Source organism: Manis javanica, chromosome 12 (genome assembly GCF_040802235.1).
Source record: "Manis javanica isolate MJ-LG chromosome 12, MJ_LKY, whole genome shotgun sequence".
NCBI classification, from domain to species: Eukaryota; Metazoa; Chordata; class Mammalia; order Pholidota; family Manidae; genus Manis; species Manis javanica.
In genome coordinates this window covers 32829553-32843136 of record NC_133167.1, presented here as the reverse complement: position 1 = coordinate 32843136, position 13584 = coordinate 32829553, and the positions used below count along the sequence as shown (strand labels likewise).

The 13584-nt window shown below is 38.4% G+C and overlaps 1 protein-coding gene across 14 annotated transcripts in view; it reads right to left on the bottom strand.

Moving 5' to 3' along the window:
* The window catches only part of HYCC2 (hyccin PI4KA lipid kinase complex subunit 2), a 108182-nt gene that overhangs the window by 94458 nt on the left and 140 nt on the right, over window positions 1–13584 (bottom strand). For 4 of the 14 annotated variants that reach the window (XM_073218360.1, XM_073218364.1, XM_073218358.1 and 1 more), the window contains exons 1-3: window positions 13362–13438; window positions 12554–12588; window positions 11000–11040 (exon numbers count right to left, since the gene is read on the bottom strand). The exons of 1 other annotated variant lie outside the window; for it this stretch is intronic. The gene's annotated coding sequence lies outside the window, so the exon portion shown is untranslated. Of the gene's footprint in view, window positions 1–10999; window positions 11041–12553; window positions 12589–12960; window positions 13328–13361; window positions 13454–13584 lie in introns of those variants that run through there. 9 more of the 14 variants (XM_073218365.1, XM_073218369.1, XM_073218362.1 and 6 more) reach the window with 5 other exon arrangements.

Sequence of the window (13584 nt, the reverse complement as noted above, 5' to 3'; positions counted from 1 at the left end):
GTCAGGGTTTCTGTGTTTCTTCCTTTCTATTAAATAGATCTGCTATGCTTCCTGGTCTAGAGAGTAATAGCTTTATGAAGAATGTGTCCTGTGGTGCCCAGAAGCTCAAGACTCTTTACTCTCCAGTGCCTGGTTCTCCTTTGCTGTGGAGCCCAATTGCTGTTGGTGTGCCATGGGTGGGGCGCCTTTCTGTCTGTCTGCCCACAGTAGCTAATCTCAGTTTGCTGCAAGTTACACCTCATCTCAGCCAGCCCTTCATGAATTGAGAGCAGCAATGCTACTGTCCGGATAGTTTTGGGCAGTCCACCCTCTGCTGCCTTCCAGCAATGGCAGTGCTGCTGGGTTAAAGGGGTGGTGAGGCAGATGCATGGTGCTGGGCTGCAGAGCACCATGTGGGCCATCAGCAAGGAGAAAGAAGTACTCTGAGCTGGCTCCCACAGGTGCCTCCCCACTTGGGCTGAAAAAGGGCTGAGATATCTGGGAAAGTGGCAGCAAAGTCTGACCACTACTGGGCCAAGTGGGCTGGGCTGGTAGACACACTTGAGGCTGACCAACCAGCATGGGGGATGGTGGAAGGGTTGGGGTCTTGATTGATCATAGCTTTGCCACTTTACCCTTCTCTGTGTGGTCTTCTCTTCTTTACCAGGTGTAGGTGGTCTGTTTTGTAGTCTTGAGGTAGTTTTCAGGGTTAGTTGTATTTGCTGCAGTTGCTTCCTTGGTGTGTATAGAAGGAGGTTTCCACCTTGCCTTCCTACTCCACCATCTTTTTTGCTCCTTCCTTTCCTTTTCTAGCTTCTGGAGTTGCCATCAATTCTTGTTATCCCTTGGCTTGTAGATGCATCACTCCAATTTCTGCCTCAATTGTCACATGGTATTTTCTTACTATGTCTGTGTCTGTTCTCCTCTTTGATAGTGACAGGACACCAGTAGGTTAAAGAGCCACCTACTCCAGTATAGCTTTATCTTAACTAATTACATTTGCAATGTCTGTTCTCCTCTTTGATAGTGACAGGACACCAGTAGATTAAAGACCCACCTACTCCAGTATAGCTTCATCTTAACTAATTACATTTGCAATGACCTATTTCCAAATAAGGTCACACATTCTGAGGTACTGGGGGGTTAGGACTTCAACACTTTTTTGGGGGACACAATTCAATTCATAACAGCTGGGTCCTGGGAACTAAACCCTTGAAATAGTCTCATAAAAGTGTTTTGCATGTTTGGGGCCTTGAATCACACTATACCAATTTGGGTAGTCTCTGCAAACAATGCAGACTTTCCTTTTGGAGGTCTAATACTTTAGAACTGTGGTCTGTGTGACTGACCCCCAGTAAAAAATCCTGGACATTTAGGTTTAAGAGATCTTCCTCAGTAGACAACATTTTACACATGTTGTCACAACTCATTACTGGAGGGATTAAGTGTATCCTGTTCAACTCCATTGGGAGAGCACTCTGGCAGGCTTGTAGCTCATTTCCTCTAGACTTTACCCATGCACCCTTTGTTTTGCTGATTGTGGGTAAAATTGTAATATTTCCAGAATATCTCACCTGGCTTTAGTATATCTGCATATCACTAGGCATTCAGAGGTGCATTTAGTGGCTTTAGTGCATTTGTATCATTCCTCAGGGATGGAGAGAAGTTGATCTCCAAATCAATGGGTAATTACCTGGGCAACTTTATTTCTCCCTTTGACTGATTTCAGTTTTTAGAGGTATTCTGCCCTGGATTTCCTCTCCGCAGACTTACACTGATCCACATCATTTAATTGTAAAAAAAAAAAAGTATAACTATGAATATAATGACTTATGAGTCATTCTAACAAGTTATGAAATCTGGGGATTATCTTGGGGACCCCTAAACATAGCTCATAAGCCCTTGTGACATAAATCTAGTAAATAATAATGGTCTCCTAGCTTCCTGCTAGAACAAGAAGTTTCAGGCTCATCTTGTACAATTCCTGTCCTAGACCTAGGATCAAACATTTCTCTAAGGAACTCTTGTTCCTTTCAGTGGGAAATAATATTTAGAGACTGTATTCTGGATGCCAAAGAATGAGCATGTCTTAAATACACATGATTTCAGGAAAATATGCTATATTTTAGAGTAAATCTTTCAAATACTGAATAATTGTTTAAAGTAGTTGGCATTCAGAATCAAGTAAGGAATTGGTGTCCAGGTCTGGTGGCATTTTTACCTTTAAAAAAAGTCTTCCTTACCTAGTTAACTGACAAAGTTCAGAAAAAGCTCTTTCTGAAGGCAAAAATATTTGAGTTACATTTTTAAAGGTAATCCAGAACTGCAATAAAAAAAAGAGAAATCAGGAAATTGGATTTAAGGGGATGAAGCAGGCACAGGCATCTAAGTGCCTAAATATTTCTTCCTTTTTTCTTACTGTGAGTATTACTACTTTTTAAATAGTACTAGTGAAGTCCTGCTGTACTCGTGTTAATTTTAAATACACTTAAATGTAAAGGAGCTTATTCTTAATATTTAGATTTACAAATTAACAGCTAGTTGAATCGGTCAATCTTTTTTCTTTATAGTATTATGCTTTTTGTTTTTTTAATGAACTTTTCTATGCTGAGGTTATAATTCCTATTTTCTCCTTAAAGATTTTTGTATTATTATAGGCATTATGTTATTAGCCAATACTTGTATAGCACTTATTATATATCAGGCACTGTTCTAAACATTTTATATAAGTCATCTACTATTTACAACAACCCTATATGGTAGGTACTGTTATCATCCCATTTTATAGATGAAGAAACAAACAGGCACTGATAGGTTATATCACTTGCCCAAAGTCACACAGTTATTAAATGGTAAAACCAGGTCTTGTCAATCTAGACTATAAAAACTCTAAATATCTCACCAACCCACAGGATATTATATGTATTTATTATACTAAGAACATCATGTTTATTTTACCTGGTCAGTAAGATACCTTGGAAAGATATAAGCCTGTCAGAGCGTAGAAAAATTACACGAAAATTTAGGAACCTGCCACCTTAGGAGGTCTCTAGAGGTCTAGTGTCTGGAGTATATCAAGACATACTCTTAAAAATACAGACTTGGTTTGCTGCCATAGTTCAGCCCACAACCACCACTTAGAAACACAGTGCTTGGTGGGTCTCTTATTAAAGTTTTGCAAATAACTGCATTTTAAAGTGCAGCTTTGCCCATTTTCTGAATAATCCATAAAGCTGCCAGTTTTAAATGGGGCCCAGGACATAAGGCAGTTTAGCAGGTCAATGAGGTAATGCAAGATACTCTGCCGTTTGGGCCTTAGATCCAACCAACTCAGCAGTGTTTGAAGTGTCTATGGTTGATGATGAAGTAGCTACATAAAGCTACCAGTAGGCCCTACTAGGAAAATCAAAGCATAGACCCCTAGGCATGCAGCCCCACAGAGATCAGGGTTTCCCAACCTCAACATATTAGCATTCTGGTTACTCCTGACATTGTGAGAGGCTGTCCTGGGCATGGTAGGATGATTAGCAGCATCCCTGGCCTCAACCCAGTAGATGTCAGTAGCCATTCCCCCAAGTTGTGACAAAATGTCTTCAAACATTGCCAGGTATACTCTGGAGAGTAGTATTCTCCCTGGTTGAGAAATTCTGCTTTAGAATAAAGCTAAGCCCTCTTCTGCAGATGATTATTCTACTTTTGAGAAAGAGCTTCCTACTTGACTTTTTCTCCCTGATAGAGACTTTTTGTCTACTCTTAAGAGCCAGGTGTTCTGACCCATCAAGCCATAAAGTTGAAAGTTGAGCATTCCATCATTAGTGAAAGTGATACTGTGTGTCAGACATTAGATTTTCCTCTCCTTCATGATATATGAGAACTATACTTCTCTTCCTTCTTTAAGTCAAATGTGACCTTATGCCTTGCTTGATCAATAAGCAAAAATGATTTCTGCAGAAGTATTTAAATGTCAGTATGTACTAACCAGCCTGTTCTTCCCTTGCCACTATGATAACAGAAGCAGAGATAAATATAGAGATGCACTGCTGATCCATCATATGAAGAACAGCCTGGGGTCATCCAGACTTGCAGCAGATTTTACATGAGAAAAAACTAAATCTCTTTTTTTTTCAATTTTAAGTCATGATTTAAGCTTGGTAATTACCATTACATAAGTAGCTGTCCTATTCCAATGGTTATATATGTGATGAAGTTAGAGCAGCCCCTAAAAGCATAAATAAGCCTTAAAAACAAATGGTTCAGACATCCATGTCACATATTTCTACTAAATGTTAACACTCCCTTAGTCTATGGCCTCCTAGAGTTCCCTATGACCAAAGAAAGAAAAAAGAAAACTTCAAGCCTAGTTTACACCTGGTTCCAAATGACATGCTGGCATTACTTCTACACAGAGGTAGCCCTGCAGGACAGGAGAAAGGAGAAAATCTTTCTAGTGTGCAGATCTTCAAGCAGTTGTATCTGATTGCTCACCATGCCTGAAAAGACAAATGACCAGAGGTACACATACATGGTTTGGCAAATAGCCTGTGTCACCAGTACTTGTTCAATATACTATTGAACAAAACAGCCCTTTCTGCAGGAACAGACATTATACCTTGGCTCAACACAGACTTCCCCTCACTAATGTGCATCTACAGTTCCACAACATGTTTCATATCTCCACTCATTTTCTTAAATGACTCGCCTCTCTTGAATATTTCTAGCATAACTACCCTACTCTTCTCTCAAGACTCAGATCAACTGTCATCTCCTCTATAAAGCCTTTTCTTAGCATACCATCCTATATCCACTCAAAGCCCTTTCTTTCCCCTCACTCACAAATTCTCAACCTAGAATCAACAGACCCTCAGGGATCTGTGAATAAAATTCATAAATTTTGTTGGGAAGAAAATTACATAATTACTTTAACTAATCTCCAACTAAAATGTATCATTTCATTGGAATTATGAATGTAGGCAAAACAAAAAACCCTACAGTATTTTCTACATCTTGGTCACTAATAGATATTAAAGGTATTTTCATATCAAATTACAGCAGACATCAAAATATCATTTATACTCATCACTACTTCATGTCAGATTTCTCTGGCTAAAGAGCTCCTGCCCCACCTGGAATAAAAGTGTTTGCAACAACAGTATCTTTAAAGGCACAAAAAACATCAAGAGTAATTCCTTTAGGACATCTTTTTCCTGGCTTTCAGGAAGGGAAATAGCACTTATCCCTTCCCCTTAGGAAGCAGAGAATGGTTGATTTCTTTCCATTAATATTGCTCTTCCAAATTGGTCACCTCCCCCTCTACACTTTAAGCCTCTTATAAACTGATAGGGTAGGCAGAATCATAGAGGTAACTAGTCCAAACAGTCTGCAGTACTTAATACCTTCTGTTCTCAAAAACCTATGTACAGCTTTGTGAGTCCTATTATTAAACCATAACTTTTCTAGGGCAGGGAGTATTTCTCAATTACGTTTGTATTTCCTGTTCCTAACAGGGCCTAGCACACAACCCTTAATTCATGTCTATTAAATGAAAACAGCAACAACTAAGCAGTCAGCAGCAAACTCAACAAAGATGACAGGGAGTAAATATGGCAGAGACCTCTAGTTCACATCCAGTACAGACCCCACCCCTACCCCAACTAATTTAATCTATACGCTCAGCTAAAAGCCACTTCTAAACCTTATTTATAACTAAGTACAGCCAAATGACTAAGTTCTGGTCAATGAGATCACAAAGAAACACTGTGCAGGGAATTCTAGAAAGGTTTCTTTAAAGATGAGAGGTATGACCATTTTGTCCTCTGCCTTTCCTCCTGCCTAGAATATGAATGTAATGGTTGGATATCCAACAACCATTCTGTGATCTTGAGAAGGGAAGCCACGTGCTAAGGATGGCAAAGGAAAAAGGCAGAAGCAGCTTAGGTCATTCAGTTCTGTGGGTTTGCCATATCAGTCCTAGATTGCCAGTTTCTGAATTTTTTTTTTTACAAGACAAAGAAATGAACTATGCTCTTGTTTAAGCAATGGTTATTTCTTCTCTGTTCCTAGCAACCAAACACAATTCCTAACTGATAAAGAGATGCCACCAGCAAATCTGTGGTCTAAGACACCAACAGTCATTTCAGCTATGCTTCAGTTTAATGTGAACAAAATATATTTCCATTGAAATAGGGGCTAGAGTAGGAGGCAAGATTGAAAAAAGAGCCTGTACTCTGTGAAGGTACACCACCATTATATTATAGTTCAAGTGGAGGGGACATAGAGTAGTTTAGTACACTGACAAGATTTCCTAATACAGTACTGTAACTTCTTGCCAACATTTGAGTTACATTGTAGAAAAGTAATGTGGCTCATAAAACTAACTGGCAAGACAAAATTATATGAAACTAAGAGGTTAGGAAAAATATACATTTTAATGGAAGAAGTTAAATCAGCTGTTTAAAACCTGTTCAAATAAAAAACCCAGCGACCTCTTTATAGATTAACTTCCTTCAAGTTTTCAGGGAACACTGCTGACAAACAGCAAACAAGGCTGATTCTTCCATATACTATGTAGACTATTCTATTTCATAAAGATTTTGAACCTGTCCTGCCTGGATTGACATTTAATGTTTTCTGTACTTGTGTTATTTTACTTGCTGTTTCAGCAAAACTTTTCAAGAACTTTTACAGTGATTGTGTCATTTTTTTTGGATTGTTTTTCATCCTTACATCAAGAAAATGGAAAATAATCTGATCTCTCTGTGGATTACTGTTTTGGACTGAATTTTTGTGTTTCCCTAATATATGAATTTAAGGGAGACACAAAAATAAACCTCCAATGTGATAGTATTAGGAGGAAGCACTTGGGGGTGATTCGGTCATGAGAGTGGAGCTCTCATGAACAGGATTAGTACCTTTATGGAAAAGACCCCAGAGAGCTCTCACCCTTTCTCACACAGTAAGACAGCTGTCTCTGAACCAGGAAGCAGGCCCTCAGCAAACACACAGTTTGCTGGCACCTTGATCGTGGACTTTCCAGCCTCCTGAACCGTGAGAAAGAAATGTTTGTTGTTTAAGCCACCCAGTCTATGGTACTGTTATAGCAGCCTGAACTGACTAGGACACAGGTCCTTTTCTAGCTTGGTGAGTTGCTCTGACCAACAGAATGTAGTGGAAGGGCCATAATGTAAGTTTCAAAGCCTCAGCCCCAAAGAAGCCTTGCAGCCTTGCAGCTTCTACCTTCACCTTTAGAAGAGTACCAGGACAATGCCACGGAAGTTTGTGAGACTAGTCTACAAGAGGATGAAAAGCCACGCAGAGAAGACTGAAGCACTTTGACAGTCAGCACCAACTGCAAACGTGAGTGAGGACATCTTGGACCTTCCAACTCAGTCAATTCTTCAGTAGCTTCAACTGCATGAAACAAGTGAAACCAACAGAGGAACTGCTCAGCCAACCTAGAGAATACTGAAAAATAATACATCTTTTTGTCCCAAGTCATTAGTTATGAGGTGGTGTGTTAGGTAGCAATACAAACAAACTTTAAAATATCAGTATTTAATAGTTTCTTGAAAGTGAGAAATATCACTTGAGATTTTTCTGTTTTTATCTTTAATTCATCTACTACAATATCCTGGAGGTCACACTGACCCCAATGCTTCATTTCACTGTGATTAAAAAAAAAATTAATGGATGAAAGTACAATGAGGAGCCACTAAAGGTCTTTGTGTAAACAAAGTAATATGTGATAGGCACTTTATAAAGAGCACTCTGGTTGTACTGCAGAAGGAACTGGAGGGAGGAAAGACTGAGGCCAGACGACTGCTGGAACGGTCCTGGTGAGAGGCCTGGCAGGGCGAGAGCCTTGCAGGGTGACAGGCCCCACGGAGTGAGGCGCTTCGTAGGGTGAGAGCCTCGTAGGGTGCAAGGCTGCTGCTGCTGCTGTTATACTTACTGCATATTTATAATGCACCAATACTGTAATAACAACCTTACATTTGCTAATTTAATCTCTAAAACAACTGTTTTGAAAACCTTTTTATTTTGAAATAACTGAAGACTCACAAAAGTTTCCAAAATATATGCCAGGAGGTCCCAGGTACTTTTTGCCCAGTTCCTCACAATGGTAACATCTTGCATAACTGCAGTAAACTAGCAAATCCAGGAAACTGACCTTAATACAGTCCACAGAGATTATTCCAATATTACTAGCTTTACAAGCATTCATTTCTGTGTGTAGTTCAACACAATTTTAATAACATGTAGATTTGTATAACTACCACCACAATCAAGATACAGAACTGCTTTATCACCAAGAGGCTCCCTTGTAGTCACCTACTCCCCCTCCCTGATCCCTGGCAACTGCTAACCTGTTCTTCATCTTTATAACTGATTTATTTCAAGAACATCATATAAATGAAATTATACAGTACATAACCTTTTGAGACTGGCTTTTTTCACTGGAGATCCAAAGTTGTTTCATGTATCAGTATGTCATTCTTTTTTATTGCTGCACAGCAGTCCATGGTATAAAAGTGCCAGTTTGTTTAAACACTCATACTTTGAAAAACACTGGGTTGCTTTCAGTGTTTGGCTATTAGGAATAAAGCTGCTATGAACATTCATATACAGGTTTTTGTGTGAATACAAGTTCCAATTTCTCTGGAATAAATGCCCAAAAGTATAAATGCTGGGTTGTACAACCCTGTTTTTAAAGATAGAGAAATGCAGGCTATAAATGGGATTCTAATCTAGATGGTCTGCCTCTAGGTCCCAATTCCTCATACTATTTCTAGTAGTAAATGGAATTAAAGAAACAGTTAAAAAGGGTTCAGTCAACAGAACCTAGCATTGATCAGATGAGGAGTTTACAGATAAAGTGTCAGAGATAACACCAGGTTCCAGCTTCAGTACATTAGATAGATGATAAAAGATAAAACATGAATTCACTTTTAGACATATTATATTTGAGAAACCTGCAGGGCATCCTCATCTAACAGGTAGTTAGATTTATAGAATAGCAACTAGAGATCAAGCAGCAGCTCTGTATTATCATAAAGATTTGAGAATCATCACATTTAGATGCTAATTGAGTAAATAAGATCAGAGGGACAGGGTATGGAATGAAAAGACATTTGACAACAGAACCTTGAACAGAAACATTCATTTCTTCTGTTTTTTCCCCCATAAACAGTAAAACAATAGGTACTGTGATAGACTGCAAATTCATATTAACTTCAGATCTTATAAGCACTTCATGTCTACTATATGAGTTTTATGATCATCTTAAAAGCAGAAAAAACAACAGTATACTCTCCCCTCCCTGCTCCCTTTGATATTTAAAAAGAACTACAAAAGGAATATATACTGAAACTTCAGTACTACTCTGCATGATACTATAATGGTGGATACATGACATTATACTTTGTCCAAACCTGCAGAATGTAAAACCAAGACTGAACCCTAATGTAAACTATGGACTTTAGATGATAATAATGTGTTAATGTAGGATCACCAACTGTAACAAATGTACCTCTCTGTAGAGGCTACTGATAATGCAGGAGATTATGCATGAATATATGGGAAATTTCTGTATCTTCCACTCAATTTTAACTGCTCTAAAAAATATAATCTAGGGGAAAAAATTGAGCCTCAAAAAAAGCCTCTTTTTACAAAAGAATATGTAAAAAGCAAAATTTTTACTCCCTGCACCAACTCCCTCCACCAAGTTTTCAAGAAATATATGGGGAAAGTAATTTAAGGAGTAAATTGACAAATTTTAGTAGACAACAAAAGTCTATATTAATTAAGAATGAAGCACTATCAAGAGTCAAGGGTTATGTCAATTATATCTCAATAAAAAAAAGAGTCAAGAATCCGTAAAGACAAAGGTGATAAGTAAATTTGATTTTAACATTTCTTGGAGTTCAGTGTTTTACAACAGAACAAAATAGCCATTTTATAATCATGTTTTGCCATTCAGTAAATTGGTGCCACTTACTATATTTTATGACTACCTATGCGTAATCATATTTCAAATTTAGAAATAACTATAATTCTATAAATAATCAAAGTTGCACCTCTTAACATATTACAGAATTCTTACTCTTTTCTCTCCAAAATAAAAGTCTACTCATTTACTTTTTCTCATACTAGACTCTGTGACAGGTAGACACCCAAACAGAAAGTCCAGAGTTCATAAAGATGAGCCATGAATTTCTAGAAATTCTAAAGTCAACACATTCACAATTTCAAGTTTTAAACTATTGAGTGAATGTTTATGCAAAAGATAAATGTATTTCTTCATATCAGCAGTATCTCAAAAAGACCTTTAATCGAGAAAACTTCCAATTCTTATTTTCAATTCTAGTTTAATTCTAGAACTAGATAGCTTTCAGAGACATAAAGAGAACAAGATGTGAGTAAATATCTGTGAACATTAGCACAGATCTGAATCGTCAAAGAAATTAGCTTCGTTTACGGAAAGCAGCTAAGTGCCAAGTAAAAACTCATCTGAACCAAAACATTCAGAAACAATTTTTATTTCTGGCAACTTTAGCTCCTGGCTAGAAAAATCTATACCATCTATGACATTAAATGGTAAGAATTTATTGAGCTATAAAAATATTGGTATATTTGGCAGCCCTTTCCGACGGAAACTGTTACTCTTTCATATGAAAAGTATGACAGCCTTGAATTACATCAATGATTCTAAAGTCGAAGACAGTGGTGAACCATATCATATACAGGACTTTTTTCCTTCAAAATATATCTACTTCCTTTCACACTGCCCCTACCACAAAGATTCTCAAGAGAAGTGAAGATGATATAATGGTTATGTGTGTGTGTGTGCTCCTTTTCTTAAGCACCTGGATTATCCTGATATATATGTAACTCCACTTTCACGGAGACTTTCTGAATTAGGTCCAACTCTATTTTTAACATTGTATTAATAGCAGGCAAAAGGAGCTGGAGCTACAAAGTTACATGAGCTTAGAAGGCTCTGCAGGTAAGGGGCTGTACTTACACCAGCTACAAGCCATTTTCAGAGTTTTCTGTGCCAGCTCCCTACAGAAAACGATTATATTTTAGACAATGACAAATGTTCAGTTCATCATCCTAAGAAAAGTACATAATATACTAGCCAGATAAAAAATGTAAAAAGAAGCTATTTTGGACATTTAAAAAAACCCCTAAGAAGCCACAGTTAATCAAAGACAAAAATCCTCTGTTCTTGCATTCAAAGAACAATACCAAAGTACTATTCTGTGCAACTGATAACTTGTTTGGAGACTTTCTGTCCATGTTCTACCATTCAGTTTTTCATTACGTAGCATTGGTTTTCCACTATAAAGCTCAGTCGAGCTGAAAATCTTATCATTCTAGAATTTAATAAACTACTACAGAATGCCAAAGCTATGTATTAAAAACAACCAAATTTATTCTGGATTGCATGTCAAGATGCCTTAAGAGTTGGATTAAAAAACAAACTCTCAGTCTTTTTTAGAGCAATTATACTTTTTTACAGCCATTGTTTCAAATTCCTTATAAACAGCTCCAATACTGAAATGTGGCAAAAAAATGGACTTCTAATGATGTATCAGCCAATTACTATTATATTCTAATTTGGATGAGTGTTCCTTAACTTAAATCACTTGCTAATTTCCTACTCAATGTTCAACTTTATTGCATTCTACTATGACACCTACTGGCCATTCAAAACCAGCCATTAGTTCTCTAAGACAGTTCTAGGAGACTGGTTACGTAATAACACACACACACCACTCTGCATAAAAGCTGAGATTTGTTCACAGGTGCTCACACTATAGAAATGCAACTAAAATAGAAACAAAAGTATTCGTTGTGCGTGAGATAGTATTATTCTTGCAAAAATATAAAAGAACAGAGAATATAATATCAAGTACCAATTTTTTTATCTGAAGCATTGATAAATATTTCAGTACTCTATAAACATTTCAGAACTAACAAACTCTAATGATCCACCTCTTAACCAAATACTGTTTGGAGAAAAAAATGAATTTCTGATTTAGGTTCTGGGTTATACTAATAGAATAATTATTAACAGAAAAACTACTTGCTAATATACTACATTAGTCCTCATCGTCTATGCTAACGGCAACATTTCAATCAGCTTACATTTTTGGCAATTTACAATGCTTCTTTTAAAACTTTGCCGGTGAGCTATAAAATCAAGTTTTTAATGTAGTTTATCCTTCCATAACAGACAATGAATGGAATTCCTATTGTAATTCTACATTTCATTGTGCAATGAATTATAAAAACTCAGAAAAAACATATTTTACAGTTAATTATGTCTGTAAACACATTCTACCTCAGAGAGGTTCAAAGAACATACTTTTTAAACCTAAGAAATAATTCATGACTAGTTACTCTGACTTACAGAGCAAATTACTTAAAAGATGACCCCCCCCCCCCATTCTGCCACCACCTTATTTTCATTGTCCCTAACATCTACAGTATCTATGGGCATGGGGCAGGAGGTGGGGGAAGGCGGTGAATCTACCAATAATTTTCTACTCATTTTCCAACTTGCACTTACCTCCTACTATCGATTTTTCGAGGCTGCCCGCTTTCCTGAAGATTAAAAAAAGTATCTGTAATCAATCTTGACACGCAAAATTCATGAACTACCAAACGTGAACCTGCCCACGCTCATCTCAAACTAACATCTCTATTAATCCAAGTTCATATCTGAGATAAGGTCTTCGTGACTACTCTATTCTTCACGCTTTTTCGCCTACAGAGCCTGCCGCGGTACAAAGCACTCAAACCAACGAAAAAGATCTATTTTGACACACCAACTGGTTGCAAGAACTACTCTTCCAAGAGATTCGACCTAGTTGCTTGGACAAATACCAGCCAATGATTACATAATGTATAAGCTATAAGGAGTTTCAAGGATCTGACCGCCAGTAAATATCTTCCTTCTCCGCTCTCCTTACTCACCCCAAGAAATGGCCCTAAGAAGCAATCCCCAGGATTCCTCTCAGGTGCCTGCAATGCCGCGTCCTTTTCTCTCCGAGCTTTGGGCAGATAATTCCTTCAGCCCTCAAGAACTGTCTTGAGGGAGCCGTCTCTCTTTCCCTCTGCTGGCGCCACCGCAGCCCCCCACACCCTAGGCCCCCATGTCGCCCCACAGGGTTCAGCCTCCACCCGCCTCTGCTGCCTTCTCACGACCCTCCCAAACTGCCACCTGGTCTAAGAGAAATTCCGGAACCGTCAACACGAGCTACCACCTTCCCAGACCACCCTCGTCAGATCCCCTCTATAGTTCCTAAAGCCAGGGAAGAAGAAAATTCCTCCTGATCTAGCACTCTGCGTCCCCCAAAGACAGCGCCGCCGCCTACCTGTCACCCGGCTGCCTCGGGCTTCTTACCGCCACCGCCTCCCGCAGCAGCCTGCCAGCTGCAGCGCAACAACCAGCCTTCCCATTGGCTGATCCCACGCTCTAACAACAGCCTCCCTAATTGGCTGCCTGATGTTTACGGCCCTCCCCTGTGTGCAGTATCTGAGGATTCCGGTCTCCAAGGAAGGAAAATACCATTTTTCTCCGCCCTTCGGTCCTCCACA